Source organism: Mustela nivalis (genome assembly GCF_964662115.1).
Source record: "Mustela nivalis genome assembly, chromosome: 6".
Classification (NCBI taxonomy): domain Eukaryota; kingdom Metazoa; phylum Chordata; class Mammalia; order Carnivora; family Mustelidae; genus Mustela; species Mustela nivalis.
Window position 1 is genome coordinate 117,510,609 of NC_139025.1, and position 22,486 is coordinate 117,533,094.

At 56.1% G+C, this 22,486-nt stretch overlaps 1 protein-coding gene across 4 annotated transcripts in view; it reads left to right on the top strand.

Annotated features, from left to right (window-relative positions):
• The window catches only part of LINGO1 (leucine rich repeat and Ig domain containing 1), a 190,066-nt gene that overhangs the window by 64,092 nt on the left and 103,488 nt on the right, over window positions 1–22,486 (top strand). The window contains exon 3 of one of the 4 annotated variants that reach the window (XM_082735961.1): window positions 10,964–11,005. The exons of the other annotated variants lie outside the window; for them this stretch is intronic. The gene's annotated coding sequence lies outside the window, so the exon portion shown is untranslated. The remainder of the gene's footprint in view (window positions 1–10,963; window positions 11,006–22,486) is intronic. 4 annotated transcript variants of the gene reach the window in all.

Genomic DNA, 22,486 nt, shown 5'->3' on the forward strand with positions numbered 1-22,486 from the left:
GTGAAGCTATGCCCTGAGGCCCCACAGGGCTGAGGGTGGCGATCCAGAGCTCATCCCGTCAGAGGAGGGCTCAGGAGAGAGGCAGCCATAACCCCTGACTGGATTGTGTGGAAGGAGAGAGCTTGGCTCTGGGTCTGTCCCCGCCTGGGCTTGAATCCTAGCTCTGCCACTCTTAGGCCAAGCGACATATGTCCAGGCACTTGACCCCCAAGCCTCAGTGTTGCCACCAGTGCTTGGCACATAGTAGGTTCTTGGCATTTCCCCCTCCCCTCACACACTTCCTCTGCTGACTCGTGGAGATGGACAATGGCTGAGGGTACAGTTTCTCTCTGGGATGTTTTCCCTTTAATAGGAGGCTTTAATGCCTGTGAACCCCAGTGGAACGATGTTTCCCTTTAATGGTGACACTTCAGGCATGGTGGCAGCTGTGGGGAGATGCGGGGCAGGGGGCGGGGGTGGCGGGGGAGGCTCGCTGGCTCCTATTTCATGTGTGGGCCTTGTTCTCCATCTCTCTCTCCCACCCCTCTCCCGCGGCTCCCACTGCTCTGTTCACAGGCAGGTCAGCGTCTCTCGTTAATTTGATTGAGGGATTTGTTCCAAGCTGCTTGCTCATCGGCTCTGTGGAAGCCTGGCCTGGGAATTGGGCATTTTGAGGCAGGCAGACCAGGCTGACCTCTGCTCTTCTAGGAAGTGAGTGGTCACTGGGTAGAGGGTAATTAACACGGGCACAGGGAGCGTGATGAACCCCCAGGGGAGGGAACCCGGGGGTGGGATCCTAGGGAAGAATCCCTAGAGATGGGTCTTATCTGGTCCCTAACATAGACTATCCAACCCCCTTCAAGGGCCTGCTTGCACACCTGCCCTGACTCACCCACTTGGTTCTACCCAAGGGGTGCCCACCATGACACGGTCGTGTTGTCGAGAGTAGTGGAGGGACAGAGAGGCACTGAGGGATCTAGGATCAGTGCTGTGGAGGAGCCGGCCTGGGCCTAGGGATGGGAGTGGACAGGAGCTCTTCTTTGAGGCCTCAGCAGAGCTTGAGCGCAGAGGGGATTTGGAGAGGCCCCTGGAGAATGTGCAGCCTTGAGGGAGGGACCACATGATCTGAGGGTAGAGGCTTGGGTTCTAGTTCAAGTTTTGAAGTTGGCTCCCTATGTGACCTTGGGTAATTTTCTGTCCTCTCTGGGCCTCAGTTTTCCTATCTGTGCAATGGGAGTTTTGGTCTGGATGTCTTTTGTACCCCTATCCTTGATTCTAAGAAAGCTTGGGGAAGGGGCTGCACCTCGTGGTAGAGGTGGGCTCAGAGCATAAGGCGCTAGAGAGGGGTGGGAGGCAGATGTATGAGGCTGGCACACTCATTAAGCACCTCTAAGATGGATTCCCAGCCCACCCCTCTCGCCCAGGTCACCTGGTGCACGAGCCTTGGGATTTATTTCTTCCTGAGTAGTGTTATCCATTGTGTTAGCCTTGCTGCCACAGGGCACGGCTGGCTCTTGCCTGAGCTTCCTGCGGGGTAGGGTGCCTTGTTTTCCTCCAAGAGGACTCCCCTCACCCCTACCAAGCTCCTGTACCTGAATGCCCTTTACCCAGGGGGCATGGAGGCAATTCTGCCCTCCAGCCTGCTCCAGCCGGCTGCAGGTTCAGGGTGCCCTAAGGGCTGCCTGGGCAATCAGGGCTGGCTTCTTGAAGGAGGTAGCAATATTGGTTCTAGACCTTTAAAAATAGCTGGGCAGGCACTGGACAGGTGGAGAGAAGAGTAGGTGCTTTCAGCATGCCGTTGGAAGAGGCCTGGGAGACCATGGGCCAAAGGGGAGGAGGTCCCTCGCTTATCCCTGTTCCTTATGGAGGACACCCGGGCAGGGCTTGTTGACCCGCTGACCCAACCTGTCCCCAGTTTTTGTAATTTTCTGTTCTTTCAGGCTCGGGTGCTCTACATCCTTCTCAGGAAACATCAGGTGACCCTGACATTGACCGTCAGTCACAGTGTACTCCCACAGCTATCGTTGTGAGAGGCATGTGGCATATGGCAGCTTCTGTCCCCAGCCATCTACCTGACCTTAGACAAGCCACTTCATCTTTTTTTTTTTTTAAAAGATTTATTTATTTGACAGAGATCACAAGTGGGCAGAGAGGCAGGCAGAGGGGGGCGGGAAGCTGGCTCCCCACTGAGCAGAGAGCCCCATGCGGGGCTTGATCCCAGGACCCTGGGATCATGACCTGAGCCAAAGGCAGAGGCTTAACCCACTGAGCCACCGAGGCACCCCAAGCCCCTTCATCTTTTTGAGCCTGAATCCTCCTTAATCTTGAGAGGGATCATTCCGTTTCGCTGCAGAGAGAGCATTTGGAATGGACTCCAGAGAGTGACTAGGACTTCTGTGGGCAAAGACAGAAGGGGGGGGGCAATGATTCTAGGTAGCAAAGGGATGCCTGGAACCAGACTGAGGGCCTCTGCAGCCTCTGAATCAGGTGTTCCTGATGACGGGTGCAAGCTCTGGAGCCAGGCTGTTTGCACTGTGGATCCTGGCTGCTCCACTTCCTAGCTGTGTGACCTTGGGCAAAGCAGGCAACCTCTCTGTTGTGTCTTGCTTTCCTCCAAGGAAAGGGGGATACTGGTAGTACCCACCTCATGGTGTTATACTGAGGAAATGAGTGTATTTTTAAAGTCCTAGAATAATGCCCAGCACATAGTAAGTGCTTAGTAAAAGTTAGCTGCTCTTCTTACCGAGACTCAGAGGAAGGGACTTGCCCATGGACACACAGCTTGTGGTGAAGGTTCCGGATCTAGGCCAGAGCCCATTATATTCCACGCCTCTTCTCTTTACTCTGGATGCTCCTGATGTCTGCCTGTGGAGTCTAATGTCCAAGCAGGGGAGAGATTTCCCTTGAGGTGTTGCACCCAGGCTCTGACCCTAGTGTGTTCTCTTCCAAGTCCTTTGTGGGTAGAACCTTGTCTGTCTCATTCCCTGAGGACCCCCAGGGCCTGGCATAGAGTAGGTGCTCAGAAATTACTTGGTACTTGACTGGCTGCTGCTCCCAGTGCGGCTAACTGCTGGTGCGGCTCCCAGTGCTCACTTCCCCAGCTCCTCACACCTCCATCTTTTGTGCCTGTTTGGGTGGGCCCCTGCCCTGGCCCCCAGCAGCACTCCCCTCCCGCCTTGATACTTGCAATACCTACCAGCTGCCTGCCTTGCTGCTCTTCTCTCTTAGAGCCCAGAGCCGAAGGCTCTCGCTTCCCCTCTTCTCCCACTGTCGAGACCCCGCCCATCTTTATCTTCTCTCTTGCGTTCTCCAGTCCTCCCCGCTTGGTCGTTAAGATGAGAATAACTCCTGAACTTGATGTCTTTGCTTCTGCTTTTATATCAAACTATAATTTGACTGTCTAAAGGTTCCTAGAGGAGAGAGGAAAAGAAATCATTCCCCATCTGTGCTCAGAGGAGATTCTATCTGCTGAGGCGATGGGGCCAACCTTGCCAACCCTCTTTAGACTGGGGCTCCGCTTAGCCAGGACGCAGGCAGGACGCAGGAGTTCAGGCAGCCTCAGCTCTGCCCACGTGTGCAGGAATCTGTACCCACTTAGCCTTCACCTCCATCTTGGGGGATCAGGTCATGCTCCTTCTTTTACAGAGGAGAGGGAGGACCCTCACCTTCCTGTCCCCTGGCCCCCCACCCCGCCCCAGGGCTCCCCACGGCCCCCTGGGAGCCGTGAGTAGAGGTGTGTTAGTGATGGTCACAACTGATGGAGGGGAGGAGGGAAGGAGCCCAGAGGGGAGAAGGGAGTTTCCCAAATCCTTTATGGAGATCCCTTCTGGCAGGGAGTTTGGGGAATTTGTGGGAGGTTTGGGGAATGGGGGAAGGGAGGGGGCTAGTCAAGAGAGTCAAGGCAGCAGAGAAGCTGGGGGAGCAGGCTCCCCCAGCCTCCCTGCCCTTCCAGTCCAGCTGTCCAGCGATCCCATTCCCTACCAGAGCGGTCAGTGATGGGCTGGGTGTCCTGCCAATGCACCACGGAGGGGTCTTTCTCCATTCTTCCACCATGCTTCACGCGTGCTCTCTCTCAAGCTTCTGGAGAGCCCACACTCCACTCCTAAGGCTCCTTACACCTGCATCTCTTTTCCTGTCTCCCTGCGGCCAGGTGGTACCCTTTCCTCCAGTCTCTGCTGAAGGTGATGCCGTGTGTGGGACCACTGTCCTCAGAGCAGCTTGTCACCCTTTGCAGTTTGGTTCCCCTGCTTGCCCTGTGACCTCGACTCCACTGGGCTGAATTAGAGTTATGGGTGTGCAGATCATTTGGCTTTTTCTCTTTGTTATGCTGGGAACCATGTTCTCTGTGGCTTCTACCCAGCCTGGGTTTCCCCCTCAGACAATGGCTGGGATGCTATGTGAGCTGTGTGCCAGCTACTTAGAGGGTGGCTCTGGGAAGGCCCTGTCTGCCACGACTGCCCCCCAGAAGGAGAGGGTGTGGAGACAGGCTGGTCTGCTGGGGAAGCCAGTGGGGGTGCTGCCCCCCCCCGCCTTCTCCCCACTCAGAGGCTTAGGAGAGAACGCTCGATTCCAGTCCTGCCCGTGGCAGCTTCTCTGGCTTGCCTGGGCTGGAGCAGGCCCTCCATCCAGCCTCCCGTTTGGCTACGTAACAGCCTGAAAGTTGCACTTCTTTGTTTAGATCAGCCTATGGCTCTCCGGGCACAGAAGGTGGTGCCCAGCATTTCCATCTGCCTGATATTTGGGGTCTGTCGCCTGGGTATGGCCCAAGCCCCTCTCTGCCCCTCTTCTCTGCCAGACTTTCTCCCCTTCCCCCTGAACCCCAATTCCCTTGAAGACCCCCTCCTCTCTGGATACAGCCAAGGTCCTGTGAATCCTCGTGTTCTGGGAGAGGCTTCCCTGATCCTCATAGGGACTGAAGATTTAGCCCCCAGGGCAGGGCAGGGCCCATTAACCCGAGCTTCGCACAACTCCAGCTGTCCCTGGTGCCCGGAGAGCCTGTAGCCCCAATGGGCTCCACCAGGGAGGCCAAGGTGGCAAGCCCATTGGTTATAGAACTACAAGGTCAGGTTGTATCTTTCCATTTCTTGCTGGATGTGGTGGACCTTGGGGGAGAGTGGCCGGCCAGTGTTGTCTATTTCTGGGGCTTCCTTGCGTGCTATGGGGGCTTAAGCTGAGGACCCAGGGAAGGCTCAGTCAGGGGCCTTCCTGGGCAAAAGCCCTTACTTAGCCTCTGTTGGGTCCTCAACCCAAGGGGGCTGGAAAGAATTGGGTCATCAGGACTGAAAAGTGGATGATAGAAAACCCGAGACTAGCCAGGACAAGTTCCAAGAGGTTCCCAGAACAGCTTTTTGGACCAATGTAGTGGGTGGAGAGGAGGCTGGCTCCTTCAGGGCTCAGGCTTGGGTGGGTAGAGCCATGTTCCCAGGAGCCCAGCTGGGCTAGAACCCCTGAGGGGCAAGGAAGCAAATCTGTAGGAGGCATTATTGGGGCTTTGCCGAGGATGCAGCCCTGGGATGCCAGCCCAGCAAGCATCTCCTTCTTGCAGAACGCCTTCATGTGTCTCCTGCTTCCTTACCCCCTTCCATTAGCCACCTGGGGTTGTAGTTGCCCGACTTCTGGTCTGTGAGCTCTTCTGGGCGATGGGGGTGATGGTGGCAGTAACTGCTTATGGGGACAAGAGAGACTGTTGCCACCTGTAGACAGAACTCTGTCATGCTTGCCAGGCTGCATAGCTTAGTGGAGGCAGCTCCTCCCTCTGAGACTCAGTTTCCCCCTCACCATCCTGACTTCTTAGGGGCTGCAGGTTGGAGATCAGCCTAGGCAGGCCTCCATCTTTGGAGGCCACCTCCTCAGGCCTTTACCTGAACCTCTGTCTCTGTGGCCCTGGGCTCCCCTGTCTGTTTCCCCAATCCATATTTATTTGAGCCTTAACCTGCGTCTTCCAGAAGTTCTCCCTGATGCCTTTATGCCTTACTGATCTGTGTCTGAAAGTTCTGATGGTGTCCCCAGTTGCTTCCTACTCTTTGGCACACACTCCTGGCTCTGTATGGGGCTCTGGACGCAAGGAGATTGTTCCGCATGGCCTGTGTGTGGGGGCGGGGGGGGGGGTAGGAAGGGCTGTAATATCCAGCAGCAGGCTGGTGTGATTGTGCTAATGTGGGAACCCAGAAGGAGTAACAACTCCTGGTCTGGGGCCCGTGAGGCTAGGAAGGGCGTTGAATGCCAGGTAAGGAGCCCAGAAGGAGTAACAACTCCTGGTCTGGGGCCCGTGAGGCTAGGAAGGGCGTTGAATGCCAGGTAAGGAGCCCAGAAGGAGTAACAACTCCTGGTCTGGGGCCCGTGAGGCTAGGAAGGGCGTTGAATGCCAGGTAAGGAGCCCAGAAGGAGTAACAACTCCTGGTCTGGGGCCCGTGAGGCTAGGAAGGGCGTTGAATGCCAGGTAAGGAATCTGGGCTCTGCCCTCCCTCTGCAGCCAGAGAGCACCAGGGGAGACGCCCATACTGGGCCCCGTGTTCCTGAGAGCAGACCCTCCCTATAATGGCTATAGCTCTCCTCCTCCCTTTGGCCCCTGCCTGGTGGTCTCCTACTTGTCCTACAGATCTCTGCTTTAAGAATACTTCCTCGTGAAGTCCTCCTTGACCACTGTCTGTGTCCAGAGTCCCAGGACCTTTCCTTTAAAACTCTTATCCCAGGGCGCACCCCCTCTCCCATGTGACCGTGGATTGCCCACCAGGCTTTATGTAAGGCTACTAAAGGCAGGAATCAGAGGGATTTGGTTGTCCCCTGGATTCCTGGCTCCTGGCCCAGTGCCTGGCACAGAGTAGGTGCTCAGTAAATGTTGGTTGAATATGTGAATGTCTGCAGGGGCACAGAGCCCTGGAGCTCCAGGCTAGAGGGCTGCCAGGCTGGTGGAGAGTGGGGCTGATGGGGGAAGGCACAGGCCTCCACTGAGGTGGGGACAAGGACTGGGTCCCAGCTGGCACTGTGCTCCCTTTGTCATTAGGGGGGTCTTTAAAGAGCTATTTGGTGGGACAAAAGCAGTCTCCGGCAGCACCTCAGTGGGCGGGCCCGGCCTTGATTGCTCCCTTTGGAAATGCTTTGAGAACAGGTGGACTGAGTCGACTGGTCACCCCCAGGCTGGCTGGTGGCTCTGAGGAGTGGGGCCCGCCACGTGGGCGGAGACTACGGGAGGCAGGACCATTGGTGGATCCAGCCCTGACCTCAACAAAATTATTTTTAAAACCTGCAAGAGAAAGGGGATATTTTTAACCTTTGTTCCATCAAGACATCCCAAGGGAAAAAGAAGGGGGGAAGGAGGCAGGTGGAGAGTTGGAAGAGGGGCAGGGGCTTTTGTAGGGGGGAGAGCCCTGAGGACAAGCTTTTTTGTCCCCAGCCCTTTTAAATTTTTTAAAAGCTCCAAACAGCAAGAGGGACAGCGGAGTTCATTATATCGAGTTATCTCCTCCGTTTCAGGCAAAGATCAATCTTCCCAGCCTTGCAGCTTCAAGGGAGGGGGGAAGGGGAGAGAGAAAAAACGGGAGGCGAAGGGAAAAACTCCCTGGACCAGTTTCCGCTGGCTAACACGATTACTTGGCTGCTTGGCAGCGGCACCCGCCGCTGGCAGGCCTCCTGGCCCCCTGCCCGTCACGCTCCGTTGCCAGCTGCCCCCAAGGCTCTCTCCTGAATGGGACAGGTTGGCAGGTGTGAGTGCCCCAGGCCCCCGTGGGGCGTGGGCTGCTGGGCCTGTCCTCCCAGGGAGAGCTGAGGCCCCGCTGCTACCCCGTATGGAGCGGCTGTGCCTGCTGGCCTTGGCTCAGCCTTGCGCCCACCAACTTGCCTTTCTCTGGAGGGTCCAGTCCCACTGGGTGTGCCCTCCGGCGCCTCCCCATTTCTTCAGATGAGAGGCAGTTTGTGTAGGGAAATGAGAGCACAGGCTTTGGAGCCCATAGAGCTGGCTCTGCCTATTCATTCGCTCATTCAATAAATATTTACTGAGCATCTACTGTGTGCCAAGTATTGTACACAGTACAGAGGTGGCAACAGAGCCAGACGAAAAGGACTCAGTCCCTCCCTGCCTTACAGAGCTTATGTTACGGTGAGGAGACCCCAAAGTGACAAGGATGCAAATAAAGAAGCAAGATGATGTTGGGTGGGCATAAATACAATGAAAAATGGGAAAGATTGGGGTGCATGGGGACATTTGCCCTAAGGTGACCAAGGAATGAAGAGGGTCCCATTCAAACCTGAATGACAGGAAAGTCTGGGGGAAGTGCCTTCTGGACAGAAGGAACAGAAAGGACAGACCCTGAGACAGGCCAGTGTGGGAGGTTCGGGGGAACACGGCAGAAGGCAAGTTCTAAGTGGTGGACAGGCTGTGGGGCAACTTGGAAACCCCTTGCTTATGGCAAGGTAGCCACAAGATCTGGTCTGTAGCGTTTTCTGGCTGCCGGGACAGTTTGGTGCCAGGGCGGGAGCAGGGGGCCCATCAAGGCAGGAGGCTGGGGCAGCAGTGCTCCAAGCAAGGGCTGGAGAGGGCAGGGGAAGATGAGCAGGGGCAGTGGGCAGCTGCTGGATGTGCCCGGGGGCCACGCTGACTGGGTTTGCTGTGGCCTGGGGCGTGGGGTGAGAGAGAAGCAGTCAAGGCCGAGGGAGACGTCGTTTGGGGGATGAGAATGAAGAATTCTGTTTTGGACAGTTCTGTCGGCTGAGCAAGCGGAGGTGACCCAGAGACCTCCAGACATGGCAGCTGTCACTCGGAGAGAGCTGGGGCTGGGAAGAGATCGGGGGCATGGCTGGGACGGAAAGCCATATGGCCCGCGGAGACCAGCCAAGGGGTGAGTAGACAGGAGAGAGCAGGGAGCCCCGGTGAGCCGTGGGGCCTCAGATGTTGGGAGGGGAGGAAGGCGTGGGAGGACAACCAGGAGAGGCCGCGTCCTGGGGGCCCAGACATAAAGTGTTTCCCAAAGGAGGAGGCAGGCAGCTGTGTCAGAGAATGACCACCGGGTCTGGCAAAACAGAGGTTTCTGGGAAGCTCGATAAGAGCAGTTCTGTGGAGTGGTTGGGACGGAAGCCCAGCTGGAGAAGGAAGCGGGGGAAAAACGGGAGCGGATGTGGAGGCCTGGGTGCTTGGTAGAGACAGTTCTTGAGTTTTGCGATGAAAGGGAGCAGAAAAATGAAGGGTATGTGGGATCAAGGACCCTCCCACTTTCCTTCCCTCCATGCCTCCCTCCCTTCCTTCACAATAATGACGCTTTTCTGTATGCTTCTTGCTAGCTTCATGACCTTGGGCAGGTAGCCTAAATGCTCCGTGCTACACCTGCAGAACGGGGAAATTAGCAGTCTGGTGCGTAGTAGATGCTCAGTAAATGCGAACTGTTCTCAGTAAGAACAAAGTAAGGGTTCCCCCGGGGGAAAAGGGCAGCTGGGCATCAGGTTAGGCAATTTTGGAGGACAGTTTGACGGGGAGTACCAAAATCTAAAATCTGTCCACCCTTTGAGCTGCCCTTAAGCAGTACTCACGTGCATGTGCCAGGAGGAGGGGTATCTTTTTCTAGCAAGGTTGGAAATAGAAACCAGGAGCTCCTAAGCACCCATCCTCGGGGGTCTGCTTAAACAGGTGAAGGTATGCTCCTATGTGGAGCCCCCCCCCCGCCCCCATGTGGCACCGCAGGGAACTCAGCACAGGCTGGGCTCCATCGGGAGTGTGGATGCTGCTGGGTTGTCTTTTCAGCGGCCGCCCTGTTAGGCTGAGGGTTCTCGGTCCCATTACCAACCATCATTCTGTGCTCTGGTCTGCTCATCTACACAGCTAAGCTGACCGTAGGGGTCATCATGAAAATTAAGGGGATTCATACATAAAGTGTGGCATGTGGCATCGGGCATCTGGTCGGCACTCAGGGAACACAAGCAGGGACCCTTCTTATCTTTCTGCATGGACAGAGGCAGTCTCCCAGATCCACTGGTAGGTGAGGAACACAGTTATACACCCACACAGAGGGTCTGCTCCCTGCTGTATCATCACCTGGTGTACCTCTCTGTGTGGGTAAGTGTGTGGTGAAGGTTTCACACCAGAGGGATGGTGGTCGGGACCTCTGGAGAGGTGACCAGGAGTGTTTCCTCGATAGGAGCCTGTAGCTGAGGCTCTTACCAAGAGGTTTCAAGTATTGTTTGTATAATGAAACTGCAACAGGTAAAGGTGGACAGTGAGGTCTTTACCTCCTACAGGCAGTCCTCCATGATTGCACCAACCTGTACCTCACTGCTTATCAGTTCTCCTTAGTGGGTAGAAGCCACATTTCCCGCTGAGGCCACGTTTTGTCAGTGTGTGCGCCCGTGTGTGTGATCTCTTCTGTTAGCCTATGCGCTCCTTGAGGATGTGTGCTGTGTGCTTTGTGGTCTGGACATGTCTAGACCAGTGGTTCTCAAAGTGTGATCCCCAAATGGCAGCCTCAGCATCACCTGGGAGCAGATTCTCAGGTCCCAGCCTAGACCTGCTGAAGCAGAAATTTAGGGGGCTGGGGGCCCAGTACCCAGCACTTGTATTTTCATAAGCCTTCCAGGTGACTCCGATGTACCTGCTGGCAGTGTTGGGGGAAATCAGAGCCTGTTGAGACTGGCCCAGGGTCAAGGGCCAGACCACTGAGCTCCAGGTCCCAGTCAGAGGAAAAGGTGAAGGCCTGGAGGTGCCTTTCTGACCACAGTATCTGGCCCCAGGAGGGAGGGTTTAAGGTTCAGTGCTGTGTCCAGGGGCCAGAGTACAGTCTCCCTGGCCCCATGTGTTGGGTAGGGGTCCCCCGGCCATGGGCACGTGCGGGTAGTGAAGGCTGGTGCTCCATCTGGCGTGCAGGTCTCCTCGGTCTCCCTCTACTCCAGGGTTTGGGCAGAGCCTGGGCTGAGGTTGACAGCAGGATGGATCCTATGGGCAGTGAGTCTGCAGGTTCCTCATCCAACTATTGTCTCGTCCCTTCCTCCCTTCTCTCTGCAGGCATCCCCCTCATGAGCCCCTGAGCCTGTGTGTGCCCGTGAGGTAAGCAGCTGCTGCCTGGGGCTGATGCACGAGGTAGGGAGGCAAGGGTGTGTGCGGGGCAGGTTCCAGGCCCAGTGTCTTCCCCTCCTCGGCCCTCTCTCTGCCAGCCCCTTTCATCTCCCATCTTCTGGAGCTGCCTTTGGCCTCCTGCAACCACATTCCTGGGGCTTTTGAGTCACAGGGTGAAGATAGGGGTGAGGAGGTTTGGGGATGAGCTCTCAGGAGGAAAGTAGGAGGGTGGCTCCTCTGATGGGATTAGGGTTCCCAGTGCTGGGGAACCCCCTAGGGAGCAGCTGTTGGGATCCTGGGGGTGCTTGGGTCAGGCACCAGCAGGAATGAGGCTTCGGGAGCCTGGAGGCCCCTCAGGAAGCAGGGTGCAGAGCTGTGGGCCCCTCAGGTGAGGTGGGCCTGTCTGTTGGGGGTGGGTGGGCAGTCCAGGTTGAGGCTGTGGTTGCTCTGGGTGGCCGGCTACTGGCCTCAGAGGCTTGGTCGTGCTCTGTGGTGAGTCAGCCTTTTGGGGGCTATGCCTCCTGTGCCTAGAGAATGTGGTTGGATGAGGGGCAGGCTCCAGAAGTCTCAGGGGACAGACAGGTCATCCTCTGCCCAGCTTCTCCTCCCCATCAACTTCCACGTCTCCTCCGACTCCATTTCTGAGGGGGCTTCGCCGAGTGGATGATTTCTGGAAGGGCTTCTAGCTTCTAGCTTGGTGTCAGGGGGCCCGAGTGGGTTTGCTGAGCAGAGGGGTGAAAAGGGTGGGGCTGGCACTGCTCGCCCCCCCCCTAGAGCCCACCATAGTGACAGCAGCTGGTGGGAAGCCGCAGAGCCTTCCCGGTGGGGCTACCTGGCCTTCCACCCTCATCGGGCGGAGCCCTGTGGCACACTGAGCCGGGGCAGGGCTTCCCTGAGATAAGGGGCTGGAGTTCTGGCTTTGCCCCTGTCTGTGTGACCCATGCCCCTCCATTTCCTGATCTGTTACAAGGGGTACTAAACGGTGCATCCTTCCGGCGTGTGGGGTAAAGGCAAGGAAGGCCAAGGAGGGAGTCTGGCGCGGCTGGTGCTCAATAAATGTGAAAACACGTGTTTTCACATTACTCCACAGCATGGACCGAGCTGTGCGTGCCCAGAGCCTCGTGTGGGGCATCGCACGGTAGGGAGGTACTGCAGGACTCTGGGGGACGGAGAGCTGCAGCCCTTGGCGGCTGAGAAGCCGCTACCATTCTGGTGAGCAGGAGCTGGCATGGGGAGTGGGAGCTGGGGCTGCATCAGGTCAGTGGGCAAACCTGGCGGGGCTGTGGTGGGGGGGCCACGGGCTGGGCCTCTCTCAGGCTCCCTCTCGGGGGCATAGCCCATCCTTCCCAGGACGCACTTTCCTCTCCTCCGTGCCTGCATGCGGACGGCCCCTCCGTTCAGTTTGTCCCCCTCTAGAGGCCACCCCAAAGTAGCTGCCCCCAGCCCTCCTGGGCTCTGGCTGTCCAGGGCAGCGGTCACACGCGGTCCTGGCTGCCTGTACATGTGGGACTGTTCCATGATGTGCCGCCCACCCCCTCAGCAGAAAGCCTTCTGAGAAATGAGGGCAGGGGGAGGCTCTGAACCGCTGCCTACATACAGTATTGGCACCTGAGGGCAGTTTTTGTCCTGGAGCCTGGTACCTAGGCCTGGCATGTTCTCCCTCACATGCCTCCTATGGTTCTGTCCAGCCCCCCAAACAGTCATCCTGTCAGGAAGGGGGTTGCTCAGGGATAATAAAGATAATTAGTAGCTAAGACATTGTATGTCAGGTACGGGTAAGTGAAAATTGTTCTGTTATCCTCATTTTGCTGCTAAAGAAATGGAGGCCAGTGGGGTACAGTGACTCCTCCAAGGTCACACAGCTGAGCAGCCATGGGCACGATTCTGACCCACGTGGTGGGGATGGGGCAGGATACATTTACTCCACAAGTAGCAAGGGGGGGATGAACAGCCAGAGGGGATCGCCAGATACTCTGGGGTAGCAAGACCAATGGACAAAGGCCCAACTTTGGTATCACAGTGGTGTGAGCCCATTCTGAGCCTCAGCTTCCAGCTTCAGCTTCAGGGCTGGTGGGGCCCATCTCTGGTTTTGCTCATAGGCTGTCCCTCAGGAGAGTCCCTCAATGCCCCCAAGAAGCCAGGATGTGGGCCATATGACAGATGTGGAAGCTGAGGCTCAGAACGGGCTCACACCACTGTGATATCAAAGTTGGGTCTTTGTCCCTTGGTCTTGCTAACCCAGAGTATCTGGCGATCCCCTCTGGCTGTTCATGCCCCCCTTGCTACTTATGGAGTAAATGCATCCTGTCCCATCCGCTAAGCCTGATGCCTACTTATAAAGCTGTAGGGAGGGGGAGGCCTGGGCAGGTCTAGACAGAAGGACACAGACAGGTGGGTGTGGAGCAGGGACTGGACTCTGGGTTCAGGCTGGGATGTCATGTTGAGCCCTGTCCGCCCTCAGTCACAGGTCTTTTCAATGGCCTGGGGCAGTATGAGTCGCTGGTAAGGACCTGAGCCATGGCCTCAGAAAACCTGCTGTGGACCCCAGCTCCGGTACTTGCGGGCTGTGTGACCTGTGTCAACGTGATCCTTAAGCTTTGTATACCTCAGTGTTCTCATCTGGAAAAGTTAGCATGATGGTAGAACCGCCTCCCCCCCCACCCCACCCCCCGGGGTAGTTAGAAGATTAGCTGGAGCATTCACACCCTGCGTTAGCAGTGATGCCTTCTAGGTCATATGCTCTCAACAAATTCAAGTCATAGTTGTCAGTGATGTTTTTAGCAAGGCTGTGGAATGTTCTAGAATGAGAGCGGGGCCCTCCCAGTTCCTTTGTGGCACTAGAGGCCAGAGCCAAGAGGGACAAGGCTGAAGTCTGCCTCTATCTCCTCTTGCTCCATTTCCCACTCTGGGCCTTCTGCACCAAGTTCCCCATTAGCCGAGGAGTAATAGGGGAGCAGCTCTGTGGGAGGTAGGGAGGGGGGCCATTTTACATATTAACCATGTACATATTTATACCCACCATATTCCATGAAGTATTTGTGAGGGCTTTCAAACACACAGGATACTAATAAGACAGACATAATCCAGGGCGGGGAACATAGATGAAAACATAGAACATAGAAGAAAAGGCTTGGGGCACATTAGGGCACAGATGCATATGGCTAGATGCTGGGTTGCATATTTAACCCTGTGCTTCCTGGTGGTCAGAGCAAAAAGGGAAACATTAGCTGTAAGATTCCCTCCCTCCTGGGGAGTTAAGCTGCCTAGGTCCCCAGAGGCAGTGGGTTTCCAGGAGGGGTCTGGGAGAATGGGACCTGACAGGCTTCCTTACACTTGTCAGGTTGGATTAAAGCAGCCACAGCCCCCTCCTCATCACAGGAGTCCTGAGATTAGAAGTTCACATGGAAGCCTGGGGGGCGGGGTGGGGAGGTTGAGGACAAAGTACCTGGGAGTGCTTGGTTGGGGTCTGGGGGGAGGCCTCCATTGTGTCATTTGCACTTGGTACCTGGGCTGAGGGAGACTGAATTCGGTGAACAGTGAAGCAGGCCTGATCCTGTTGGGATCCCCACCCCCAGCCCCCTTTTCCAGGGCAGTGCTGGGCCCAACTCAGAGATCTCATCTGGTGCCAAAGGGCTCTCATAGGCCATCTCTTTTAACGTTCATTTTGCAGATGTGGAAACTGAGGTCCAGAGGGGACTTTTGAGTACTTCCTATGTGCCAACTGTTCCAAAGACACTACCCACTTCCTCCTTAACTGTGCCCTATGGATGGGCACGAGGAAGCTGGGGCTCAGGGAGATTGAATAACTTTCCCAGGGCTGCACAGCTGGAAGGAGCCAGCCTTGAACCCGGCCTGTCTGGCCTTGAGAGACAGGAGGAGATGAAGGGTGCTCTTTCCCCTCTGAATCTTGGCTGGCCATGGTGGGGACAGCATTTGTGCCCCACAGAAGCTCCGGATTTAGGGAGTGGGGTCAGATGCTTGATCTGGGTCAGGGGGCTGGCCAGCTCCAGGCAGGAAGACCCCCCTCTCTGCACAAAAGTGATGCTGGGGCACAGGGCAAGGACAATGTGGGGTTGGCACTGGGCCACAGCTCCTGCTGCTGGTGCCCCTCAGTTCCCCTGACCCCGGGGGTCTGCTGTTCAGCTGTGGCTGTACATGTGCAGGGCAGGTCCTGAAGCCTGCTCTGCTGTTCCACTTCTCACCTCGAGAACTATCAGCGTCTCCCCATTGCCTGGGCTGCAGCTCCCTGTGCCTGGCCTCCCCGACTCTCAGCCCTGAGCCTAGCTCAGCCCTTGGGGCTTTTCTGCACACTCTCCTGTGGTCCAGATCTGCAGGTGCTCATGGGTTTGGATGGTTGCTGGAGGTGCCAACCTCCTCTCTCCTCCCCACTGCCCCTCCAACACCCCAAAGACAGGGGGAGTCTTTCCTGCTCCCTCCCAATGCTGCCTGGATTCCCAGAGGAGCAGGGGCTCCATAAAGCCTTGCAGGGAAGGAGGGTTAGGAAGATGGTACTTTTAGGAACGGCACCGGATGGGTTCTTCAGTGCTCAGAGTCTGGGCATATATTCAGCCAAGTCCAGACCTCAGAAGGGCCGATGAAATAGGACACCAACAGCATACCAGCAGCAAACCCAGCTGATGCTTCCAGAGTGCCTCCCGGATGCCAGAAACTGTTCCAGGCATTTTACAAATCTTTATTTATTTAATCCTGACCACAACCCCTCAGGCTATTTCTACTGAAGAAACTGAAACAGAGTGGCTAAGTGACTTGCTCAGAGCAACACAGCCCTCGAGTGGCCAAGTGGAGATTTGAACCCAGAGAGCCGGATTCCACAGAAAGGGAAGGGGCCCACCTTTTATTATGCGTCCATGATATTCCAAGCATTTGGTGCGCACTAACTCCTTGGCACCTCCTGAGGACTGGGGAGGGAATAACAGGACCCCCCCCCCCCACCTTACAGACGGAGGAGGCGGGGCTCAGAGAGGGTGAGACCTGCCTGAGTATGCATGGCTGGGAGGGAGAAGAGGAAGTGGGAGGCATTCCATCTGACCTCGAAGCTGGAGCTTGAGCCGCCCCTTGAGTTCTCTCCCTGGAGGCTGAAGGAGTGGACAGGAGTGAGGCAAGAAGTCTTCTTCCATGTGGGGCCATCACTTGGACCCCAGTTCTCAGCGACGCTTTGGTCTGCAGTCTGGCTGGGAACTGGGCAGGCTCTGGGGGCTGAAACTCAGAGACGGGCCCTGGCACACCCCCCCCACCCCCCCGCCCTGGGCGAGTGGGCACATGGTGTGGCCATGATGAATGGGCTCCTGGCAGGCTGAGTGTTCATTTCATTGCTGGACCGCTGGAGAGGAACTATCCCAAGTGTCTGCCCTGGGCAGAATCCCCCGGCAGAATCCACCACCAGCAGGCTTGGCTGGGTGGGTAGGGAGAGAGGGCAGCCAGAGGCTCTCTGCTGGCAGCTAGTCAGGGAGGGGGCCCAGTCTGGGGGAGGAGACACAGCCCTGACCTGGGAGTCCCTCTCTGAAGAGGCTCAGTTTGAGGGCACTCCTTCCCCTCCACCTCATTTGTATGTCTTCTTTGGAGAAACATGTATTCAAGGCCTTCGCCCATTTTTGATCAGGTTCCTTGATTTTTGGTGTTGAGTTGTGGGAATTCTTTGTATATTCTGGATATCAGCCCTTTTTCAATAGGTGGTTGGCAGACATTCTCTCCCCTTCCACAGGTTGTCTTTTCACTCTGTTGATGATTTACTTTGATGTGCAGAAACGTTTAAGTGTGATATAGTTCCATTTGTCTAATTTCAATTTTGTTGCATGTGTTTTTGGTATTATATCCAAGAAATCATTGCCAAATCCCACATCATGGAGATTTCCCCCTGTGTTTCTTCTAGGAGTTTTATAGTTTCAGATCTTTACGTTTAGGTCTTTAATCCATTTTGAGTTAATGTTTGTATATGGTGTGAGATCAGGGTCCAATTTCATTCTTTAGCACTGGGGATCCAGAAACTGAATGTAGGTCACAGCAACTTCAAGTTCACTTCTTTTGTGCTGTGCTGGTGTATGAGTCCACTGAGAACAGGGCTCACATACTTTCCTCCTGGGGGCTGGCTGTTGCCCTGGACCTGAGTTCCTCATCCTGCCTTCTTTGGGCACTGCTGCACTCAGACCAATTAGGACAAGCCTGGTTGCCTCAGGGCGGGGGCGGGCAGCCCCATGGGAGTGGTGTGAACCACCCCAGAGATGCCGGCCTTGGCCCCATCCATCCATCTTCAGGGCTGCTGGGACTTTTGCCTGGGCTCAGGAGTCCTGCAGTAGGGCGGCTGTGGATACCCTGCGGCGGTCCACTCTGGAGGACTTAAGCGGGACCCGGGGCCCAAGGAGTCAACACCAGACGCCTGTCTATGGGCGGAAGGTCACCCGCAGGGCACCTCAGGGCCTTGGCCCGTCACGTCCTTGGCTTCTCCTGGCTTAAATGAAGGCACAGAGGCCTATATGTGCCAGCAAGAGGTAGTTCTCACCTTGGGTGCTCAGCAGATGGAAGTTCTGGGCTAAAACCCAGTGGCCAAGTGGAGATTTGAACCTAGAAAGCCAAATGGGACTCTAGAGCCAGAGAAAGGAAGTTGCGTACTTTGGCACAGACACTCAATGGCTGGGGAATGGGCATAGGAGTGGCGACGGGGTGGCTGATCCCACGCACCCCCACCAACACAGCTGTGTACAGCTGGCTTGCACACCTCCCTCATGAGCCCTCAGGACTCTTTAGGAAGGTTATGAGCCACTTGTTTGACCCCGGTGTCCCAGATGTTCTGGCTTTCCCAGGCCTGGCAGGGGCAGGTCCTACCTCTGATGGGGGCTGGCTGGGGAGCCAGTGGGCTAACAGGCTCTGCCACTTGCTCTCAGTGCAACCCAGACAGGTCTTTTCCTCTCCCTGGGCCTCAGTTTCTCCATCTGTAACACAACCCTGGTTTCCTTCTCGTAGGGGAATTTTGAGAGTTAAACAAGATGATGGATGGATGTTCTTTCTTTTGTGGGGAGTCAGCCGCACTCAGAGTCCTGGATTGGGCACCTGAGAGGCCCCCTGAGAACACTGCTCTGTGTAGATGGTGAAAGCCATAGCTCGAGGCTCACAGGGCAGAGCTGGAACTTGGACTCCAGTCCCTGAGATTTCCCAGCCAGCGCTCTTTGTCCCCCTCAGGTCCTGGGGTAGAAAGGCAGCAAAGCTCGTTTACACCTGCTTCTAGATTGGGCATATCCAGACCAGCTTCAGCACCCAGGAGGAAGCCCTGCCATGAGTGGAGAGGATGGAGTGTGGGGTCGAATGCTCCTGCCATGGCTTGTACAACCAGTGGAGGGTGGCAGGAGGCCAGGCCTTAGTCTCAGTCACCATCCCCTCCCCCGCCGCCACCCCAGGTGGCTGGCTACAGCGTCCACCTGCTGCCTGGGAAGCAGCTGGTTCCACTTGCCGTGGACCAGGCATGGGCTTTGTGGAGACGTGCCAGGGTGGAGTGTTGGGCAGGGGGGATGGACGAGCCCCTGACCTTGAGGCTGGAGCTGGGTCCTGTCAAGGCTCTGGCCAAGAGAGGCGGTAGGAGACTCTGGGGAACCTCCAGTCCCGGGAACTTGTGGATCTCTTTCTCCTTACAGAATGGGGGGCTTCACATGCCTCATCTTCTCTCATTTTCACACTTGCCCATGAAGCAGGTGCAGACCTTCTCCCCCTCGTGCTGATGTGGAAACTGAGCTCTGGGTTGGACTTGCTGGTGGCTCTGGTCCCTCTCCAGCACGCTGTGGGACTTGGGTCAGTGGGATGTGTGTGTGGCCATCCATGTGTGCACACAGGTGGGTGCAGGGAGAGGGGGTGTCTGGAAGAAGCTGAGCAGACCCTGTGGCCATGGGACAAGAGGATGGTCCCTGTCCCACCACCGCCCTCCCCTCCTGCCGCCCTCCCCTCCTGCTGTGGCCCTTCCTTCCTGGCTCCAGCTCCAGGGGGCAGGGGGTGGGAGAAGCCCTGGGTAGCAGGGTTTGTGCCCCTATATATAGCTGCTCAGACACGCACACCCAGCTATTTCTGTGTTCTTCCTCCTACTGAGGCAGGGGGAGGGGAGAGAAAGTAGTCCATCTAAAAATACAACCCGGGGAAAATATCACAGCGCCGGAGCCCCAGCCTGAGAGATCTGTCTCGTTCTCTCGCCTTACACCCCCGCGCCCCAACTTTACCTCGCAGCCGCCTCGGCTCCGTGTGGAACCTTCGGGATGTTTCCTCCTCCACTGCCCGTGCCACCTTCCTCTGGTGCTCACCGGCTAGGGTGGGGGTCTTGCTGCCCCCATTTCACAGGGGAAGGAACTGAGGTCTAGAGGGGCCTTGCTTCAGGGGGCCCTGGCCAGCATCCTCGTGCCCTGTTGGGCCTGGGGGTGGGGGCAGGGGCTGAGGACAGGACTTGGCTCTGCACTCACCAGTTCCATCCTTGGCCCTGTGAGCCTCAGTTTCCCCAGCCATGCGGGGGATAGCTGTGCTGCTCACCTGGCCAGCGGTGTTGAAGGAGAGGGACAGGGAAGGGCTGGGACACGGTTCTAGGGGTGGCAGAAGCACTCCATCGGCCTGCCGTGGTCGCCTGGTCATTGTCATTATTACCAGACTCCCCTTCATCCAGGCCAGGAATCCCTCTTTTCCCAAGGCCCCAAGTCTTCTCAGCCCCGTTTCCTGTGGTATTGCTGGGTGCAGTGGAGCTTGAAGTAGGACTTCTTCCTGGCACTTCTGCCCTCTGGAGGGCAGGGCTGGGTATTAGTGGGTCTGCAGCCCTGGGCCCAGCACGGAGGTCTGCCTGCCCACCACAGCGGTGGTGGATGACGGAGGTTGTCTTTTAAAGTGGCCGAAGGTGAGGCAACTCTGAGGCAATGAAGCCTCCGCCTCAGGCCAGACCCATTCTGTGGGCCAAGCAGGGTGGAATGGGATAGGGCATTACCATTCCCATTTTGACAAGAACCTGCAGCTCAGAGAGGGAAAGCATTAGTCCAGGGGTCACACAGCTGGGATCATGGCTCTGAAAGAGAGGCTGCCTGACTCCTCTGGGCTCCCACGTGTCCAGCTTATTGGAGGCTCCCACTTGCCTGGCCCCCCTTCTGGGGTCTGTTGGAGCCTCCAGCCCGAGTGAGGGCTCAGACCCTCTAATGTTCCTTATTGATGCCTTTCATTGTCTTACAGAGGCCTGTCTCTGATTCTTGCCATCAGAGTCTTCTGTGGCTAGGAGAGAGTGCGCCCTGGGTTTAATGAATACCACTAGGTCTGTGTTGGGGTTCAGCATAAAGACGTCAACACTTACCAAAGTGGAATCTATTGAGCCCCATGTTCCTGTCACTAAGCATTAACTCATGACCAGACTTGTTTCCTGTATGCTCACCCACTCTCTACCACCACTGGGTTATTTTGATATCGTAAAATTTTATCCATTAATGTTTCAGTGTCGTGTATCTCTAAAAGAAAAGAATCCTTTCAAACACATAACCATCATGCCATTACCAGACCTTAAGAATCAAATGTTACCTGGTACTTGGTATTTGTTACCTGATTCACTCTTCAGAATCGCCCTGAGGTAGGCAGCATTGCTATTTTATGGATGAGGAAAGATCAGGCACAGAGAGGTTTGGTCACTGGCCTGGGGTCACACAGCTGATAAATGGCTAAGAAGGGATTTGAACTCAGAACACTTGAATACAAAACCAGTGCTCATGCCTCTTTCCCTTGCTATTCCAAGTGTTGCTGAGGCTTGTGACCCCATAGGGGCTCTTGGCATATATTATTGGGGAATGTCTAGTTCCTGGACCTCCTGGCAAGAGTCTGAAGCTCAGGCTGAGTCTGTGCTCAGAGTGCAGGCTGCGAGGGTGTCCAGGCTGCACAGGGGCCAGGAGTGAGCTGTCTCCTCCGGCCAGCACGGAGCTTTACGGGGACATTAACAAGCCATTTAAAAAGCGCTGACAACACACTTTGTGGCTCCTATTTAAGATGTACTAAAAAATAAGCACCTTTTCAGGGAGGAAACTGCAGGATGTCAGGTTAAAATATGTCCATGGTGTCACCTACGCACATGTCACCCTGCAGGTGCTGGTTGAGGGGAGCAGCTGGCACCCAGCCTCACCTCCCTGGGTGGGCTGGGACGGTGGCAGTGCCTTGAGGAAAGGGTTCATATGTCAGCAGTTCCAGCTCTGCAGGGGGAGGGGGAGGGAGGTCTGAAGCTTAGGGGGTGTTGGAGGGGGGTCTGGGGGGGAGGGCAGAGGAAATTACCTGCTCCAGGCAGCCCACTTTGCAGATGGAAAAGCTGGGGCCCAGAGCAGGGGATGAAAAGGTCCAAGGTCACATATATTGAGAGCTGCCCCCAGAGGCTCTTGGTGTCCCCCACCAAGCCCGAGGGGGCACTGTACCCACAAAGGATCCTCCTGTATTTCTCTCCTCCCTCCTCATCCCACCTTAATCAGACAGTCTCAGGACCTGGGGGCAGCCCTAGACTCCACGTAGGTGCCCTGTAACCTTAGGTACATCTTTCCTGTCTCAGGGGCCGTATCTACAAAATGGATAGTATAATGATGCCCAGATGGGGGGAGGGGAGTGGACGGTTTCCAGCTTGGTGGGGCATCCTCACTTCCTCCAGCCCTTAGCGGACACAGGGCAAGGGCCATCTCCTGGAGAATGCCCTGGGTGGGGGCCCCCTCCTCCTCCCTCCTTTCTCCCTCTTCCTTCTTTCCTTCCATGAATATTTCTTAAGTGCTTACCATGAGCCAGGCACTGTGATGGGCACTGTGGATACAGCAGTGAACAAACAAAAAGTGTAATCAAACATCAAATACACAAACAGACATAAGATCTCTGGCTGCCGCACGGAACTAATAGTTGAGCGGAGGAGTAAGGCTGAAGATAGAACCAATAGCAAGGTTACAAGGCTACTGTGTATCTACCACCTCTGTTAGGGTATGTGGTGCCACCAGGGAATTTAAGAGGCGGCGGTTGAGGAGGACTGCTCTGAGGAGGTAACACCTGAGCTGAGTGCTGCGGAATGAACAGATGAGCCAGGAGGGTGGAAGCAATATGCAGAGGGACTAGCATGTACAAAGGCCCTGTGGTGGAAGCTCAAGGGGATGAGGAAAGGCCATTGTGGCTGGTGTGGCGCAAGCTCTGGGTGGTGTGACTGGAGGGGGCTGGGCCAGGCCTCCTTGTGGACTGGAATGGGGATGGGGATACACTGAGATTTGTGGTGTAGACAGATTTCTGGCTATTATGTGGGGAAATGGCTTGATGGTGAGTCCAGAGTGGACTGGGGAGGTAGATGGGGGTGAATGTATGCATCCAGGCAGGAGGGATTGGTGGCTTGGACCAGGGTGGTGATCCAGGGTTCCTTCTGGCTGTCTGTTCTTGCCCTTCATTCCCCCTAGGTGTGCGGACCCAGGAAGGTCCCTGCAGGTGTTCCCCAGGGAGGGCTGGTGC